Raw genomic sequence first — 21,633 nt, 5'->3', positions numbered from 1 at the left:
CTTTAATGTTTTATTTGTATGTATTTAATAATATAAATCCTGACATAATAAAGGGTGATTATACTTAGATTTTTTTTTCTTATAATTTTTGTTGCTCTTTATTCATTTAAATTTGTTTTCTATTTCTTTTTTTTCATTGAATATGGAATTTTATGAAATCCTTAGGGTATAATCATCAGCATAATTTTCAAAATAATTTCTATGTATATATATATACATACAAGGATAATGAAGAAAAGTGGAATGATTTCTTAGTGATTAGTGAATTCTTAAAGATTAAAATCTAAAACAGAAAATATAAATGTTTGTATGTGTTGTGTGTATATATTGATATCCTCCGCGAATTTAACATTTTTTTGCTAAGCTTTTTAAGATATTTGAACACAATAATTTAAATAAAAAGGATGAAAGGATAATCTAAACCAAAAAATGGATTTGTAAAAGGAAAAGAAAACACCAAAAATTTCATTTTCCTCTTTTTTTTTCTTTTTTGATCTTCTAATTTCTTTGTAATCATTCTTATAATTTCGATTGCTTCTAATATTATTGTGTTGTTGCTAAAATAGACTATAAAGAACGGAAAAAAAATTTCGATTGAAAATTAACCCGAATTACGGTTACAAATTTTTGATGAAAAAAGAAAATAATTAATTTAATATTACCAATATCAATTCATTACGCTTTAGAAATTTAAAAAAAAAATAATTATATTCAATTTTAGAGTTGAGAATTTCTTAAATTTTGAATAAAATAATGCTATTGCAAATTTTTAAAAAAAATTGCATATTTTTAGGGGCAAACATTTATTTCTAAATAACTGATATAATATTTTGTCTGGGATGCAATTTATATAAAAAAACTGCTGGATTTTGGAAGTAAGTTTGCCTGGAACGCAATTCTAAGGGACTAGTGAAATATATATAGTTTAATTTGAAAATTAAGAAAAAACAAATTGCATATTTACCGGGGAAAATTTTAAATATAAAAAGAAATCATTTGGTTTTGAATTGAATCTTTTGAAAAATCGCTGACATGCAAAAATATGTCAGCTTGCAGTGCTGTTTATTCAAAGGTCTATTGCTGTTTTTAAGGATTCTGTGAACGGATTTGAAATGGAATGGATTTCTTTAATAGCTGAAATATATGGAACCTATATTAAAGAAAGACTTTGAAATCACAGAATGAATAATAATATTTCTGTGAAATAATTCAATTCTATTTTTGACTATAATTCATTCTAAGACTTCATATTATCTTCATCATATACCGGTTGTTTAGCATTATAGCCCACTTTTCATTTCTTTACTAACACCATGTTATAAGAATTATCTTATATTTATTTTATATTTCATATTTTTAATCCCATAATATATTCATATAATTTACATATTATTTTTGTCAGGATTTTCTTAAGTAAATTTTTTTTTGTTTTTTTGAATTAAATCAAAAATATCATTTTCCCATATTATATAATAGATTTGAAATAAAATTTACATAAAAAAATTCAGAATATCTGCTTTATATTTTTCCTCATATTAATTTTATTTTTATTTACTTACAACTTGAAATATGGAATAATTTTATAAGATGCTGAAATTTTATAAAAACAATTGATTAAATTTAATATTATAAAAGACTTCAGTTTCTTCAACTGTGGAATTGGAGGATTTGAAATGAGCTAAGATGCTAATAAGATACAAACATACTTTATTTTATTATTACTTGCATAAGTATTTGAAAATTTAAAGAAATACTGAAAATTGGTAGGGGGAAGAGCCGATAGAGTACAGAAAGTAAGTAAATGTTGTATTTAGATTTCAACACGTTTTCAGTAATTATTTTTTCTTTTTCTATATGACAATGAAATTATTTTCTCTACCACAATTATAAATTCACTTATCTCACATCATAATAAGAAGTATATTCACAGGTACCTTCATATATGCACGTCTGAAGAGATACATGTATGATTTAAACACAAATATGGTATCATACAATACGTGTGATATTGGAGGAATAGGAAGTAATTGTTTGAATATGTTGAATTATCTCAAAAATATTCTAAATAGAGAGAAAGAGAAAATAATCAAATACATGGAAGAATAATAATTACAATACTCGTAATAAGCAGTTGTACTGACATGTTTATCTGCTTTAATACAGTTTGCATGAAATCTTTAAGTATGAGTATGATTGAAAAATAAAACTTATAATACAGCGAATTCAAATAACATTCGATTAGTGAATTTTCGAAAATTCACTAATCGAATTCGAATTAACTTTAAATGGCATTTTTGAAATTGTTTATTTGGAAACTCTTAAATAATCGTAACCTCTTTGAGTTCTATAAAGAATCATGCAGCCTTATTCAATTTACCTAGATACAGATTAATTTCACAAACAAGTACACATTTGAGCCACAAGCTTCACACATGTTTTCCAATCCATATATGAAAGCGTACATCATATCAAATCCTTTGCAAAATTTCTCGTTGAAAAGTAAACGATTTCAGATTTCCATGATACAATTTAATATTTCACAAAAGCACAAGAACATTTAACTTATATTGATTTTATTTTATCACTTCCATTTGAAATTTACTCAAGTACATTATATTTACAGCAAAATCAAATACTCGTATGTATAAATAACATAAAAAATATAGCAAAGTGTTATCGTTTTATAGCTTATGAAATCGCTTTCAAATTGTAAACATCAATGTTTTTCAACCGGAAATAAAAAAATTGAATTATAGAATTTAAAATTTTTTTTTCACAATGAATCCTTAAATAAGCAAATAACAAATATATACCTTCTTAGTTGTTTTTATAAAAAGTTATCATAAAATTGTAAAAATCAGTACTGTAAGAAATAAAAGCGGGAATTGGTGTATGCAAGATGAAAACTACGCAATGTACTAGAAGTAACATTTATTAATTGTAAGGCATTTTATATGGCACGACTTACTGATTAAAAATGTGCAAACTTTCTGAAAGGAAATCCTTTTTAACATCTGAATTTACATACAACAATAAATGCGGAGTAGTAATTTAAATGTAATGAGAATGTGAATTATTGATAAACTGAGTCATTACTTACAATTCATATTGTTCCATGCCATTTTGAAAGGTAAATACACTCATACCTAAGTTTTTTCAATCCCAATTAGAAGAAAAAATTCTACGTCTCGAACATGTTGCAAAGCATTTCAAACATGTTGTAAAGATGTTTATAAAGCTAATTTTCGTTAAGTAAAGTTAAAAATTTTATTAAAATTGAATACACTGCCGAATGTGTGAAATAGTGCATAAACGAACCATAGACTTTTTATTGTTAGTTGTGACATTAATTTATTTCGTTTCTATTTATACGATCGATTACACTAATGTAAGAATTTCTCTCACATAAATTTGTTAGGAAAAATTATATAAAATGGAAGAATATGAATAATAAAATTATGGAAAACCGCGATTTAATTTTAATTTTTCCAATCACATTTACACGTGAACAGGTATATTTGAAAATCCTATTTAGAAATACACTGAATTTCGTTTAAAAGGATGAGCTATATCTTTCTAAAAGTTTTATCACATTATATGAAGATTTCTCAAGTATATTATAAATAGGCCTCCCATCTTAAATTTAACTTTAATAGACTCACACAGTATTAGCTTATTCTTAATGTGATTGTAGAATTAATGCTTTTTTTATCGAATACTTTCTATTGTAATCCAATATAAATATTGTTAAATTTGAATCTTGAAATATTTCCAAAAATTATGCTCTATTAAAATGTTATATAAGTTTTTCAATACTATTGGTACACAAAAATCTTAGCATACATTAGATCCAAAAAATAAAATTAATATTTTATTCAGATAATTATGAAAAATAATTGAAAACGTTTCGCACATCAAACTGTAGAAGGACATGGAAGGGAACGCATTAATTAAAATTCATTTTTCACGCATAAGTACCTACGATTTGCTATAAAAATGATAATGAAGCTCCATCCAAATTAATAACTATACCTATAAGCTTATAATATACATATATTATAGCCAAGGTTATATAATTATTCCATTTAAACAAAAAAAACCACTCAACACATAAGTATAGAGTAAAATTATGCACATATACTGGAATATTTTTAAAAATTTCTATTGTAAAAATTTTTACATATTTAAACTTCCATTAAGGGATGAAGAAGTAAATATTTAGAGGACGAAGAAGAAATGTAAATGCTTTTAATTTTACAATTTTTTTGTCCCTCTTTAAAGTTTTCTTATGAACTATTCATAAATGTATAGAAGAACAATTTTATAAATTTTTTACACAAGCAATTTTTACAACTTTAACGGTAAATATTCTCTACAGTTACGTTACTTGCATATTTGCTAACTAAAGAAGAACATTTTTTCATGAATTAATTAGATTGAAAACCTTGATTCATGGTAGACTTTTCTTCAAATGTTATGAGAGAGGACATTGACATGATCTTTGACATTGACATGCTTATATAATAAATAAAAATTAGTCCGCGGCTGCTTTTGGACTTCATATCCTGTAAGATACAACCGTACTTCTACATGTCTTTGAAAGTCAAATTGCAGGTCTACCTCTTTCTAATTAAAGTCCATTGCTATCATTGCAGTGAGGCATATATCGTAATTTTGCTGAAACAATATTTTATATGAATAAATTTCATTCACATTTTCAAATAGAACACCAATGATCATGAAAGTGTAAGGATTTAAACTAATAACAATCTAAACTGCAATCTGATTTAATGCTGCCACAATTTGTAAACTGCAAAAGGTTCATATTTCCCAACATAATATCAGCCTGTGCCCACAGTTAGAGTCATGATGATTTACCAGAGTAAGTATACTAATTATAAAGACGCCATCAAATTCTTCTATTTTCTGCTTCCCCCTAGATTAAATAAAAAAATATACCAGACGTTGTAAATTCAAAAGCACACAAAACTAAACATGTGAAATATTTTCCACCAAAAAAAAATTTTTTTTTAAATTAATCACCATTAAATTTTTTTAAAATGGTGCAGTTTTTTTTACATTTCTCCTTTTTTGTGGTTTGTATGTTGTAAAAATATTAATAATTAATAAAGAGCAACCAAAAAAGCAAATTACAAAGATCATGATTTTCTTTTTTAAAGGTTAATTCAACTATAAAATATTCTGAAACCAACATTTTCCTTTATTTACACTTTAAACATTGTAATTTATTCAGTAAAAAAAACAAAGCAATTTATTAAATTCATTTACCAAATGTAAATTCGCTCACACTTCATGAATGTGGTCACAAATTGTGTGTGTAGATGCTGCAAACATTTATTTAAATTATTTCAATTTCTTTGTCATTTTTATTTTATGCTTAGTAATTAAATTTACATAATTCAAAAAGCATAAAATGTGCAGATGCAGCATTTTAATTGATAAGGACAGTAACCTGTCCAAGAATTTATTATTTATTTATTTTGGTTGTTTACAGCATTCAAGAATTTTTTATGTATTCTTTTGGTAAATATTTTTTTTTTTGTTAATACTTGTGTTAAAAATCATCGAAAGACAAAGATAGGTGGACCCAACCTGTTATCAGATCTAATGGGGGATAATAATGGAGGACGTTAACCCAACCTAAAACACACCTGGATGGTCATAAAATCCTAAAACTAATCTAAATGTCTACATTCTGTGATGGAAGGCAAGGAGGTGCTGTCACGGCACTTGAGGCTAATTCGAGAAGTCTCGTTCGCTTCAGTCTTTTTTGCAAACCCTCTCCCATATAAGTCGGGAGGCCTTGACATTTATATGCTGTCTCAAATGTGCTCTATGTTTAATGGCACAGCCAGGGGGAGCCTACAATATTAAGAAGGATCTCGTTCTGGAAAGTTTATTTCTTTTTTAAGTGTTTGCTTAACACAACCTTATAGCTGCAAGCCATACACCCACACAGGCTTTACCATTGGGTTTTATATCAACAGCTTATTGTATGTTGACAATCCAGACCTACAACCTAGGAGCCAATAGCTTTCTCTTTATTTATATTCTTTTCTTCTTTACATATTCTTTCCATCTGAATTTGACATCCAAAGTAGTACCTAGGATTGATATTTTAGCATCATTCAAACTATATTATGGTTCGGTTCACTTAATTTTTATTTGTGAAATTCACATTACAGATTTACTTTCATTTAGCCTTATTTTCCATATATTTGGTAAATATCATATTATTTTAGGTTTGCAGCATTCCATGTAACCCTAATTGTGCTTTCGTGTTGACCGGTAATCAGTGCTAGCCATACTTTTTGTTCTGATTTACGTATTTTCACTTGAATTTTCATGAAATCAGGATATATTCCCTTCAATATGACGATATTCTTGAAGGGTTTTCGTTATATTTTTTTTTGGTAATATTCCTGCAGCTGTTGATTACCTCAATAAACTGAAATAATCATATATGTAATTAAAATATGGATGAATTCTATTGCTTTGTGTTTAGATTTTTATTTATTCTAAAAATAAATTTATAAAATAATTTTTTTTTTCAATAGATTTTTTCTTTAACATTTTAACCAAAAAAAAAAAAAATAAGCACAAATTTAAAAGAAGAAAACCAAAAATGTTTCTTCGTACGTAAATTTTTATGGTCTAGAATACAAAATGAACTACAGCTAAAAATTCATCTAAAATCAAATGAAAAAAAAAATCTACCACATTTGGGTTAACCATTTTATTTTGCTCATTTCCACAAAAATTATTAATATCAGCATATTCCAATGTTTTACACATTCAAATGCATATCAAGCTAACAAGCAAGTGTATATCTATACGATTATAGGTGTATGTAAATCTCCACATATTGGGTATGTACATATACACTTCAGTTAGCTTCTGGGACACCAATTTGTAATATAGAAAAAAAACCCATAAGGAATATGAATTACCATAATTTTATGAAATAAATTCTTTTAGACTACCGACTTGACAAATGCTTTCTACACTTTTTCTTTTCATATGCAAATTAATTTCTATTTTTTCAACAAACATAAAAAAAAACCAAAACTGATATGTCCGGATTTTATCCTTTTTCTAAAACAGTTGCCTTATTATTCTAAAAATACATGTATCGTACATGAACGTGATTTACGGAACGTTTCTAAATTTATTCTTGCAATTTTTGTATTTTTGAATCAATGTCAAATATCATATTTCTTTTATATAAGTACTCAAAATATAAACTAAGAAAATTCATTTAAAGTTTATTTTTTCTTTTTAAATTTAATGTCATTATTTTATTTTTTCAAATCTCATATAAATAACACTAACATGCGTTGAGACCTTCGACTTAATTCTTTTGAATACATGTCACTAGATTCGATTAGATTTGTGGATTGGCAGACTTCATTTCTAAGACCAGGTCACTGTAGCCATATAAAGACTTATTGTAACATTTGACCGTTTATAAAGTGCCATCTAGGACTATAATTCTCTCGAAATTACAGATTTGTCCGAACATCATCTTCCGCAAGTTCGAGTATGCCATCACATAGTACCCCAAGAGAACTAATTAATCTTTTTCCAATGCTTCCCAAAAGCAGAAAATATGCTTTACAGTTTCATCTTTATCATGTATACTCAAATCTACACAAACAGACCTCAGATTGTTCCAATTTATGCAAGTCTACAACCTAGTCTACAATTTCCAGTCACTAATATGAACTAAGGTTAACAACTGGTTCCACACCAAAACCGATTTAATTTACTCGATTTAATACTAAGTACTCACGAATATTTTTATTTATAAACTTCTTTCAAAGGTTTTCACCCCCCGCCCCCTCCTACGACGAGAATAAATTCTACCCTTCATACCGAGAGATTAAATTTTTAACCTTGTTGCCACAAAATTTTCAAATCTTCAATATTTTTTTGAAATTAACTCAATTTAATCCAATATTAAATATTAAGAGGATATACGAGTACATAAAAACGTCAACTCTACATGGTTATTCATAACAACATTTGAATCCTTCCCAAAAATAATTTCTTAGGATTTCCTTAACTGAAATAATAAAAATTGAATAAAATTTAATAATTATTTATGAAAATAAGAAAATAAACTTAAATTTATTTAAAAATCCTTTAATATTTTCTCAAAAAAAAAAAAAATTTAAAATGAATTTCAACCTTTTTCTTTTAGTCTCCTTATCCCGCCGCCATTTTCTCGCTCTGACAAGTATTTTAAAGTTCCATATAGTGAAACAATGTAACGTGATTGATTTTTGAATGTGTTCAATTGTTTTTTCAGTATCTACCCCATATCAGAGGATTTTTACACACATGTTTACATGTGTAATTTGAATTCATGAGATTTGGAACCAATAGAATGAATATAGAATAACCTAATATTATTTTATATACTGTAATATCTTTTATTACTGATCGTAATGAATTTATTAAAGGAAGTATTGTGATGTCATCGAATTTCCTATAAATAGTCTAGCGAGATGCTAGTCTGGTCACTTGGTTAGTTTGAATAAAGTCGCTAGGCAACTAGATTTTTACTACCAGCATTTAAATTTTTCAAATTATTTCAACCCTGTTTGTTAAAATAATAAGCTTACTCAAGACAAGATGTTGAAAAATATCGGAGTTCGATAACCGAAATCGATTTCGGGTGAGTTTCAAATTAAAATTCTACTACGAACTCAATTAATATTTTTAAAAGTACATTAACGAGAACAATGTTAAGATTTTAAAAGTACATTTATTCGTAGAATTCGAATTCAGTGTTAAAAGAAATATTTTGATAGTCTTGTATAAAACTTTCGTTAGACTTACATGATTTATTGGAATTTATAGTACACGATTCGGGCGGTTATGTGCTGACCACATCAGGTTTGTTTTCTCGAATTTTATTTCTCAAATTATAGCAGATTAATTTTATATTATACTTTATTATTATATTTATTATTAGAGATATAACAGAGATACACACAGATACTCAATATACATTTTGATTTATAATAAACAAATTTAAAAAACAAAAAATTCTAAATATTTTTTTTTTATTATTTTTATTTTCCTTTATTATCCTGTTTCACATTGTTTTTATTGTGTAAAAGAATTGAAAAAAAAAAGAACAATACTCGTATATAAAGGAAAATATGATTTTAAAAATGAAATATTGAATGAAATTTCAAGAGAAATAAAAAAAAACCACAAGAGATGGGGCTGAGGGTGAGAGAGTAGGAGGAAAGAAATCCTGAATTTTAAATGCATTAAAAATAAGTTGATTATTAAATAATAATTTATTTTTTGTTATTTCAGGAAAAGGATTTTTGGGGATTCCTGTTATAAGCTAATAAATATATGGTGATTGCTTGATCTTAAATTCTAATATAATAAATTGATTAAGAGTACTATGAAATGAGGTTAGAGCATAAAACGTAATCATACATTTTTTATGAATTTTATTTTATAGTACTATATATGGGAATGTTTTAAATCGTAAACGTTAACATTATGAATTTAAATAAAAAATCTTAAAATTTAAGAAATCATTTGGGGTTTTCTAGAATACTTTATGATTTTCTTTAATCGTAATAATTTTATTAAGGGATTCATATGGATTTTAACCGAAAATTATTTTATGAAGATTTCCAATACAATTCTCTTAATTCTAAGTAAAATTTAACACATATGAAATGAGTTAACCATATGAAATCAGTTTTTCTTAACTAAGCAATTTATTTCACGTTTATTACAACCACATAAAATGTAGATAATTAACCCTTTCCTATATCCAGCTAAAATTGAAAGACATAAATTTTTTTTTTGTATTATTGAAAAATACAAATAATTTTGTGTAGAAAAATTGAAAAATATTTTTGTATTACAAAGAGTGCTTAATCGTAGAGAGAATGAAAAATTATGGCGTGGTTGCATAAAATCAATTATAATCCCGAAATACGACTACGTTCTCGAAATTAAAATTAAATTGGATTTCTTACTAAAAATATACTGAATACTGTATAACTTTGCAGAAGAAATTTTTCAAAAATATCAAATAGTTTTCAAGCTACATCAACTCAATATAGTGTCCACTGTAAAGGGGAAAGGTAGCGAAAGAGTTAAGCGTACTTAATACTATATGTAATCCCTACTACTTATATATTATATGAAAAGTTCGAACTACATAATATAAAATTCAAAATTTTCATCAAATTCCCAAATTAATTTAAGATTTTCTATAATAAAAAAACTTGATTTACAAGTTTCTCAAAAAAAAAAACCTAGTTAAACTTAGAAATTAAAGTTTTATCTCCTTATCTCCGTTAAAATTTCAATCTCAATCAATTATTTTAATAAATTTCAAGTAAGTATATTTTCCTACTACATTAATCGTATTTGAATTTATTATGTGAAATAAAAATTATTTGAATAAAATTAAAGTTTATTACGAAAACATTTTTCTGTACTTATTTTGTATAGCGTCTAGACTAAGATCCTCCTCGAAGGAATACAAATAGTTTTTCTATATATACTTATTTTTTAAATAAACAACTTCATAAATCTTTATATGGACACAAATGTTTCCTATGTCACATTTTATTGTACATAATATATACAAAATTGTATGTATGTGTGTGTAGGTTTGAGTTTATTTTGTTAGCATTTTTTTCTTGTGTTCAAATAAAAAATACTACGTTTTTGTTTTTTTTTTGCCTTTGTTTCCTTTAAAAACAAATACAAGTACTTTATAGAAGTGTCAGATAAAGAACTTAAAAAAGGATCAAAAATAATACGAGAAAAGGGTTCTGTTTTCATTAAAAGGTCCTAAAAACTTTTGTTTTTTTTTTCTTTATTTAAAATTTTACTTAGAATGAGAATAAAATTTTTTTTTCTTTTTACCTTATTGAAACTTTTTTGGATTGTCTTCAGTGTTCTTTATCTTAGGGTAAGTTATCTTAAATTATCCCCAAAGAAAAAGTATTTAAAAGTTAAAAACAAAAAAAAAATAGAACGAAAAATGAAAAACGTGAAAGAAATTAATTTGAAGATTTTTAGAAAAGAATAATTTGAAAGCTTTCAATTTAAGATTAACTGAAAAATTAAATAATTTTTTATTACTGAAAAAGTTTTCAGAAGTAGGTCACGTGCTTGAATCTATGAAGAGCTTGCGATAGTAAATAAGTCTTAAGTACTTAATTATAGTAAAATAAAAGTTTAAGGATCATAACAAATATTGTAATGTTACACAACGCGACATAGTTGTGATCTCACTATAACGGTAAGTTTTGATTTAGTGGAAGTATAAATTGCATTGGTAGTGACTTGTATGTCAACATCAAATTCTTTGATAATTTTTAATGATTTTTTAAATTAACTACAACTTCAAAGAAAATTTCTAGATGAAATGTAAAATTTAATAATTATTGCCTACTTATAGGCTACAGACATGCTTTTAACTTAGTTAATCGTGTGATATGTTAAATTCGATGTTCGACACAATAGGATGAATCAACCTCGATGATCATTATTTTCCCAAAATATTTCAAAAGCAGGTTTTAGCCAGGGATTTGCAATATCGCCACCCACATACAAAAGGTAGTTCTTATTCAATCTATGTATATAGTTGCATAATCTCACAAATTTCTCTTTTGTATTTTTCTTTTGCCTCTCGTATAACATTCAGATTATTAACTGTTGTGTAATTCGCCTCATGTAAATGTTTAGAAGCAATAGGATTCAAAATTTTGTATTCCTAGTCTTCTTGTCCGTTGTTCTTCATTAATTTAAAGTTCTCCTCTCTTATAATCTTATTGTTGCTGTTCTTTTCGTTTGATCGATATTAAATTTGTCGGATTTGTGGCATTTTATTTTGCATGCACTATATAAGAGATACTTCTCCTTTTTCAGATTTTCCTTAGCAGAGTCCAATAATATCTTTTAGTCATTATTTCTATTCCGTTATTCATTATTTATTATTTTTAGGGGGCCGTTCTAGAACATATTCGTATTCAGCTATAATTTAGATTTGCAATGATTGCTATGAACACACAAACAATTAATAATTTTCTTGAGAACTCTAAAAATTTAATTATTTTGAAAATCAAGGAGTTTCTACTGTAACTTAGTACAAAGAAGATATTAAAATTTGCACTTCATTCTATCATCAATAATTCCAAATTTTACCTTTTTGAAATCCAATTATCTTCAAATTACCACTTAATTATATCCGAAAAAAATTCTATTTCTCACCTTCCAGATAGTCCTTTAAAACTTAATCCTTTTTAATTCATTCTCATTTATAATCTCATGAAAACCATTTCTGTAGAACAATTTTTTTTATAATAAATAAAACCTATTCAACTTATTCAATTGCATATTGGGAATCGATTTTACAAATTAACCAAAAAAAGAAGAGAAAAGTTTACAAGAATAAAAATAAAATGTTTGTCTAGACAAAAAAATCAATCATTCTAACATCAAGAACACAAAATGAAAAACAAATTATAATTTGCAATTTTTTTTAAAAATTTGCCTTGTGACACACTGACATTAAAATTAACATAGCTAGTATAACAGTTTAGTGCAATGACATTTTGGCATTCCTTATTACAAATTTTTGGTTTATTTTACTTTTTGTTTTGATTTGTTTCGTTCTTATTCATTTCATTGCTCCGTAGAATAGACAAAATCAATAAAGATTGGTTAAAACAAATTTTTGTAAGGTTAAGTGTTCGATAGGAATTGAAATTTTTTATTATTATTATTTTTCTCGGAAATTTTAAAGATCGAAAAATTTATTTTTGAATTAAAATGAAAATAATTTTTTTTTTCTTTTCTTTTTTTTTTGCGAATAACAAATTTTTTATTTTCATTTTTAAATGAGAACCGTTTAATGGTAACCATGTGGAATAAATTGTAATATACCAATGTATATATGTATGTTTCTATGTAAATTTTTAAAAATCTCAAGTGATATGAAGTATGTTATGTTGAGGTATTTCAAAATGTTAACTACTATTTAGTTCAATGTGATAACTGCCAGATTTGTTTCCTCTAGATCCCAAATACCATTAAAGCACACTATTATTTTGTTACTCCAAACTCAAATTGACCAATCTCTAGTGAATTTTGAGCCTCAATTTTAAATCATGAGTAGTAACACATAAACTTACTACGAACAATTTACTTACTCGTCTTATACAAGTACTCTAGTGAAACACAAACAGATTATCGAGCAATTAGATTAGAAAATTACAATAATAAAGAATATTGACAAATCAGGACGCCATCAAATACTGCTATTCAATCGTTTTTCTTCGTTTTTCAATTGCACTTCGAATCGATTTTACATAATCAATAAATGAGGTAGTAAATTCGAAACGCCAGTCTCAGGTTATGAGGAAGAAAACCCGATACGTATCACCGGAAAATATTTGCAGTTCGAAGGAGAGATATTTTCGGTACTTACTAAAGGATGGCATTATTAATAATGTGTTGGTTTTTTGTCTCAAGCTTGGAATTAATACTTATAAGCTCAAAGATTTAATTAATTAAAATAATTAAAGTAAATCGTAGTTAAGGTTTATATAGTTAATTGTTTGTGAGGTATACATTTGATAAGTTGCTTATGAGATTTTTTGAGTGATTTTCTTTATCCTTATTTTGCCGTTTAAATCATTTCTCCTTATACTATTATAGATTAGAACAATTATTGTTCAGAAATGTCTTAAAGAAATAAACACACACACATACCTAGAAGATATTTCACATAATTTGTACCTCTTAGTATAATTATACTAAACTTTATTTGACCCAATTTTTTTTTTAAATGCCGTTCTACTTATTGCTATTCCTTCTTGTTATATCTAATATATCTTGGTATCAGATTAATACTCGAATGACCAACGAAATAATCCTCACTATACAATCCAAACATATTCATATATTTACACACACAAATTATATTCATATAGAATCCTTTAAGAGTCCTTTTTACAAGTTTTATAATATTTTATTTAATGTCTCATTTTTTTTTGTCCCCCTTTTAATTTCTTTCTCACATTTCCGTATTTTATCATATTGTATATAGTATATGTAAGCATGTATGTACATTAAATGTTCAACATTCATTTCCAAACTCATTAAGAAATATATTTTTAGAAAATAAAAATAATAGTTGCATATACAAGGAATTGAAACAATACAAAAAATATTAAAATCATTAAAAGTATGAAAACTTTTTTTTTTATTCTTATTCTCGTTTATATTCACAAAGTATAGGGAGAGAGACCAATACAACAAAAGAATTCCAACACATCTTACTTGTATATATGCAATTATAATATGTGTACAATTGTATGTTTCCCATATTATAAGAAAAATTCATATTGTATACGATACAAGTATGCAGTAGCATAAATTCTCTAACAAAGTTAAATTTTCACAAAAAAAAAAAGTTTCAAGGTTTTAATTTTCAAATTGGATAGATATTGAATAAAAAAACAAAAATTCAGATTCTAAAAAGAAGATAATATTATAAGTATGTAGAGAAATTTTATTAGAAATTTAGGTTGCATATTTAGATATAAGAAAATTTCGAACACGTTTAATGTACATGAAAAAAATATCTTATAAAGCAATTATAAGCAGTATAAAACAAAAAATCTTTAAATTAAATATTAAGTATGAAAATTATACAAAATTTTACAGATCTAGATAATGTTTATTATTTTTATTATATTAAATTGGTAATTGAATTTCATATCAAGTAGTTAAGAAAACAATTTTAAAGATAAAATTACCAAAAATAATAATCAACAAGCAAGTTTCTATAGTATTATAAAAAAAAATATTGAATTGAATTTAAAATTTTTATAGATTGAATTTATTTCTTTAAAAAAATTGCAGTAATTTTGGGTTTTGCAAAAGTGTAGTTCTTAAATTATATTAAATGTATCATACTAAATATGGATGTGAATAAGAATTCAATATTAAAAGAATTAAATGTAAAAAAATTTCTATGAATATTTCTGTGGTTACGAGCAAAAACATTGTAAATGGAAGTTTAACCCTTACAGTCTGTGCATTTGCGTTTACAAAACTTTTACTCTCCTTCAAGAACACAAATTTTGTTTTGAAAGATAATTTATATCTACTCCCCGTTTTTTCAAATTTAATTTGACAAAATAATATTTTTTAAATAATTATATATATTTATTATATTTGATATCTTAATATTAAATATATATGTATGCATTATCCATGACTTATAAAATGCAGTAAGACTTACATGCAGTATAAAATGCTGAATTGTCTATTATTACCGTATTACTGTATTTTGGAAATCAATGGTTAATACTATATTACAAATGTATTATATTAACAATATCTAAAATTAAATTACTAAACTAAAAATATAACTCAATATTGTGGGGTATACAATAAAATTTATGCTAAATAAGCTTAAACCTAAAAAAAACAAAAAAAAAATTAACAAGCTAAATTCAATAATAATTCCGTTTTTCTTTTTTCAAATTACAAGAGCACAATGGATAGTTTAAGGAACATAATATGTAATTTAATATAAGTTGTGAAATATTTTTTTTATAAAAAGTATTATAATTGCCAAGAAAATATTAATTTGAGGTATTTGCAATATCGAGGTATTAATTTTATCATAAATTTCTGAAAGAGCTACCCATTTAAAATTAATTTATGTCTAAAGCAATCAAGTCTTACACAGTCTTACTCTCTTCATACACAGCATATTATACGATTTAAACAATTTATTGAATTCAGTATGCGCGAGAAATAAGTAACTTGCTTGTTTGTTTTGTTTCATAAATTTTTAATTTTGTACTCATCCTAAATATATGCAATAATAATGACATACCATAATGTAAATATATTAATAAGAATAATTCAACTGAATTAGAAATCTTTACAGTTAGATCAAATCTTGTTTACTTTATAATAATCATAATATATATATACAGTTAATCTTATTATTATAATATACGTAGTTCGGATTGGGGAGGTAGATTTTATTTACTGATCTCTAGTTTGATTTTCTGAATTTTTGTTTTAAAAAATAATTTGTTCACTTTTCCAATTAAATTTTATTTTTAGGTCTTTCACACTAATGTGGATGATTTTTGCCATCTAAATTAGTTTTTTATTCTAGAAATTTTTAATTTTAAATTTTGATACCGATTAATTTATTCCAATTATCCTTATGACATGATTGAGAAATTTCGATTTGTTTTCTACTTTTTTTTTTATGTTGTACAGGTAACGATTACCATAAAATTTAAATATGAACACAAATTTCAGATTTCCATTAAAAAAAATGACCATCGGACCATAAAATTATGAAGCAAAAATATATTCAACGCAAAAACCAAAGTAAATTGGTTTTTCACACTGTTTAAAAAAAATTTTAACAGGAAAAATTAAAAGAAAAATTAAATTTTTTGTTTAAACTAGAAAAATTTCCAATCCATAGTTTTGTGATTCATTTTAAAACTATTTTACCAATAATATATTTAATTAGTTATTATCCAACTAGCATTTAACTCAATTATATAACTTGTTAAAAATAGTAACTTTTATTAGAGAATTATAACACGTTTTTTTTTTTTAGTAATTGACGCTAATAAAAAACTAGTTATTGAATCATAGAAGTTATTTTTTTTTTCTAGTTTAATTTTGACAAGTAATTAACAAACTATTTCGAATTTATATATATATATATATATATACATACATATGAACATAAATCGTAAATCTATTTGATATATTAGGTGTTTCATTGAATTCTATAATAAATTTAAAATTTAAAAAAAAAATAGACCTAATTGAATTAAAATTGAGTTAATTATAAACGTTTGTAAATGTTTCGTTATAAATATTAATAATTAATACAAAATTAATTAATAATTTTGTACCATATACTTATATAATTAACAGAAATTTTAACCCGCGACAAACAAAACATAATCGAACACTTACATTTATTTTGCTTAAAAAATTACCGAGTATACTTTTAAATCGCACATTTACGCTCTTACTTATAAGTCACAAGACATTATAAGACTAAAATCTGTTCCCTTTCTAATTGGATGTCGTCTTAAAGCTGCGCTTGTTTGTAAAGCTGAAAATTGTTTGTCGGGTAATTGAAGGGAAAAATCCTTAACATTTTTGAACATATTACTTAAGTAGTTAGTTGGGAATTTACATATGAGTAAAAAATAATTATTATCTATTTCCTAATCTTTTAATTACAAATATATTGTGTATTTTATTGAAAATTAAAATCGATACCTACTGATAAGATGAAACAACAAAAAAATTTTGTAATATTCTGAATATTCAAATTTTTAATAAAAATTGAAATCACTGTATAAGATAACATGAAATTTTTAATATACTGATAAGATTTCAATACAGGATATACTCTTAATTGTATATTATAAATAACTTTTTTAATATTAAATTTGTTGAAAAAGTGTAAGTACACACAAATGTATATTATTACATGTATAATGTATTCCGCTATATATAACAAATGCAAACTCTGCTCCCACACAAATTGAAGTTTTATACTATAAATTCCACTGTTTAAAGTATAATACTTGTTATATTTATCAGACTTAAACTTAAAAAAACTTAAAGAATATTTATATGAACAATAGACTCTTAAAATATTTAAAAACTGCCAGAAGCTCTAAAATATTTGCAACTAGAATTACTAAAAACTATCAAAAAGAACAGAAGACCCTCATATATAAATCATAAAGTAAAACAGCTGAAAAATTTAATAAATGCTTGAAAATCTTAAATGTTTGCAACTCAAGGTGCTGTAAAATCATTCAAAATCATTTACAGCTTATTTCCACCAAAATTTCAACATTATTTCCCCATCAAATCAAATAAAAATAATAGAAAATTTTAATCTAAAATTTGTCAAAAACTTACATTTTAATTACAAGCACCTTTTTTTTCAATTCACAATAATTTTTTTTCATTTTTACTGTACTTAAATTTATTATTAAATATTAAAATATGAAATTTAAGAATTATAAATTTTAATTATTAATAAATTTTTTATAAGATTTATAATTTTAAATATTTTATTATTCTCGATTATTTTAATAATAAAAACACTACATAATTGATTAAAAAATTTCAGAATTTTTATATTAAGTACTTTTGAAAATTTAATGAAAACTTGAAATTTGAATAAATATTTTTTTTTTTTAATTACTTAAATAAAATCAATATATTTATAAAACACTTCATTTAATATACTATAATATTTTAATTAGCTATATGTACCAATAATTTAATTACACTTTTAATTTAATATTTTGAATATACAATTAAAATTTGAATTATCATTATTTTTATTGAATTGTATTATACACTTGACATTTGTTAGTATTCACGGTACTTATAACAATTAAAAAAATTTTCCCCGCTATTATACAACATAATCCGACCACGGTAATAAACAAACTAATCTTTAAATAAATATTAATTCCGTTTATGTATGATGTTTCTTAATATGTAGAATGAGTAAAAAGAGAAATGTTGCTACACAAATATTTTTGAAAATTTATATTAGAATTAGAGTAAATGTTGATATATAACAATATTGCAAATTTTAATGTGTATAGAAACAATTTAGAGTAGGAATATAATTTCAATGCAGAAATGTAGCTGCAATATTATTATTGTTTGTAAACTTTCTTTATAGACATTTAAACTGCAAAAATTAGTAAAAATTGAGAGCTTTTTCATTTTTTCCGTATTATTGCTCTTTAATTTTTCTTATTATTATTTTATTTATTTATTATTATTCTTTTTGACTACATCCTCTCCTCTGTCTCTTCTCTTGTGTATATATATGTTTGTATGTACATATTAGCTTTGTAAACATAAATAAAGAGCATAAAAGCTTGTGAATAATATTTTGTTGTTTGATTTTTAAATGTGTTGTTAAAAAGAAAATAAAGGTAGAGAAATTGCCTTGCCGTTTGTATGTATAATTGACCGGCTTCTAGATTTACGCTTTCAATAGTTTATTTTTATATTTTGTTTATGTTTACTTTTATACTGGTTTTTTTTTTTGTTTTTATTTGTTTTTTATTTTTTATTTTGTTTTCAATTTTGTTTTTATTCATTCACAAGCCAAATAACCATTTAATCAACCAAGTATTTATAATGAAAAAATGTTGCTATAAATTTATTGTATTTGTGTTTGTCGTTGTTGTTGTTGTGTGTTACAATATAACAATACGAGTTAAGGTTAGGTATACATGTATGTTTGCACGCAGTATAGAAAAGGCTTTTGTATTTTTGTCAAAGGATACGGATGTATTAATTTTATAATGTTTCCGTTATAATTACACAAAGGATTGTTATAAATAAATAAAAAAACAAAAGAGAAAAAGAGTCGAAACGGATACTTATTTGTTTTCGATAGTTGAAATTAAGAAAAATGTCTTGTTTTTTTAATATGAAATTGAATTATTAATTGAGAATATTGTTTTACCGCATGATATAGAAAAAATATTTACAATAGAGTGCGTCTTAACTTTGATTTCTAAGGTTAGGCAGAAGTTGTAGAAGCGGAGTGGGAATTATTGGTTTAAGGAACCGTGGGAAGGTTTCGAAATACATTCTAATCCTGCGGTTACCAAAAAATTATATATAATAAGAAGACATAGCTTCGAGGAAAATTTTACATCAAAGTCTGGCAACAAGAACGATTGTAGAAATGAATAACTATTAGATAACCGACGGAATCACATATACTAATAACAGCGTATATATTAATCAAATAACAACTTTATTGATAACTGCTTTTGGAATTGTATATGAGTATGTTAAAGCGAAATTGTACGCCATTCATTCAATTGCTCCGTTCATTCACGGTCGTCTTTGAAGTACACATTATATAATACAACAGAATCGAGTTTCATTGTACCGAGCGCCTAGCTTCGTTAGAGTTAAATGAGCACGTCACGTGGTTGCCGAATAAAAACGAAAGAGAAAATTTAATAATTACGGCAGATGTCATACGAATTCGCCTGTTTTCAATTACGAAATATTTCCTTTCTTTTGTACCACATTATACTCGTGTCCTCAATGACAGCATATGTTCTGTCAACAATTATTGTTATTATTCTATTACCCATATGTAATCAGCCGTTATAATGAAATTAAATGTAAATTATTACTTTGTCGTATTATATAAGGGAATTCTAAAGAAAAAAAAGAGGAAAAAGTTTATTAAATATTAATTAATTTGTGTAGGCTATAAAAAGTGTGTAACTTTCAATAAAATATTGAAGGTGTTAAATAAATTTATAGTTAAAGAAAATTTCATTACATAATACTTACATATTTCAAGGAAATAAATGGGTATACCTGTTTGTGAGACTTTATATGAACTTATGCATGTTGTATGACAAACGAATAATTGAGAATGTTAAAATCAAAACATATAATATTTAATTTTAATTCTAAAGAATCTTATTAACAATTAAATGAACTGCAAATCATTGAACTAAGAAGGAGGATTTTATTTTAATAGTATTAAAAATAAATATACATCAAGGAATTTATGAGAATCTTTGCGATATTTCCCGTAAAGATTTTATAAATTAATATTCAAAACATTTTAAAATTTTTAATTCTTTTATCACTAGTTCTTTTGAAATTTAAAATTGCGCGTTATCAATTCTTAAAGTGAAAAATGAAGCGTTTTATTGCAACAAAATTGACAAATGTCACCCTACACGTTTAGTTTTAAATGAGAAAAATTAAATACTGCGAGTAATTCGTGCTGAATGGCATTTAATCAGTAATTTATAGCAGTAACAGCTACTCGTAGAAATTAAACTACAATTAAAAGATTTTTAGAATTTTAATTTAATTTACAAAATTTTAATATTAATTTTTATTATTTACCAAATATTTGCTTTTGTCTTTAAAATCTGTAATCTGTAATGTTTGGTTACGGAACGGGGAACAATTGGAATGACAGAAACTAAAATAGACTGCATTCTCCATGAAAATGAAATTTTCAATGAAAAATTTCCAAAAATGAAATAAGTTTTGGAGAAAATCACGAATTTTAAACTGGCTATACCTGTGGCAGTGATTATTCTATTTATTTTGATTTTGTTATACATGAAATTTATAAGCAGTTCGGGGTGTTTACAAGGAAATTTTCAATATAGACGAGTAGGACACATTTTGAAAACATATGGAAAATCATTTCTGCCTACAAAATTTTCATGAACAAAATCATTAATTAAACTTTCTATAAATAAATGAGTTTTACTACTCTTTACAGTGCTCTTTTTAAATACTTTTATACAATAATTATGGAATTAGATTTTCTACACTCATAATACGAATTTTCAATCAAAAATTTTTTAATTATGTTTTTGAAATTTTTTCAAAACTAAAACTTTATAATGGAAAGATAAGCATAATAAAAAAAATTTTTTGTTTTCAATCATACAAAAAATTTTGCATTTAGAAAATTTTCAATTTTAAGTGCTTCTATTTTTGAATAGAACA

The 21,633-nt window shown here is 24.7% G+C and overlaps 1 protein-coding gene across 2 annotated transcripts in view; it reads right to left on the bottom strand.

Annotated features, from left to right (window-relative positions):
- The window catches only part of LOC129606790 (adenylyl cyclase 78C), a 98,415-nt gene extending 80,322 nt beyond the window's left edge, over positions 1-18,093 (bottom strand). For both annotated transcript variants that reach the window (XM_055517345.1, XM_055517349.1), the window contains exon 1: positions 18,016-18,093. The gene's annotated coding sequence lies outside the window, so the exon portion shown is untranslated. The remainder of the gene's footprint in view (positions 1-18,015) is intronic.
- Between the last annotated feature and the right edge of the window lie 3,540 nt (positions 18,094-21,633).

This window comes from Condylostylus longicornis, unplaced genomic scaffold (genome assembly GCF_029603195.1).
Source record: "Condylostylus longicornis isolate FDR11 unplaced genomic scaffold, ASM2960319v2 ptg000022l, whole genome shotgun sequence".
Classification (NCBI taxonomy): Eukaryota; Metazoa; Arthropoda; class Insecta; order Diptera; family Dolichopodidae; genus Condylostylus; species Condylostylus longicornis.
The sequence above is the reverse complement of the archived record's forward strand: the minus strand, read 5'-3'. Positions and strand labels throughout refer to the sequence as shown.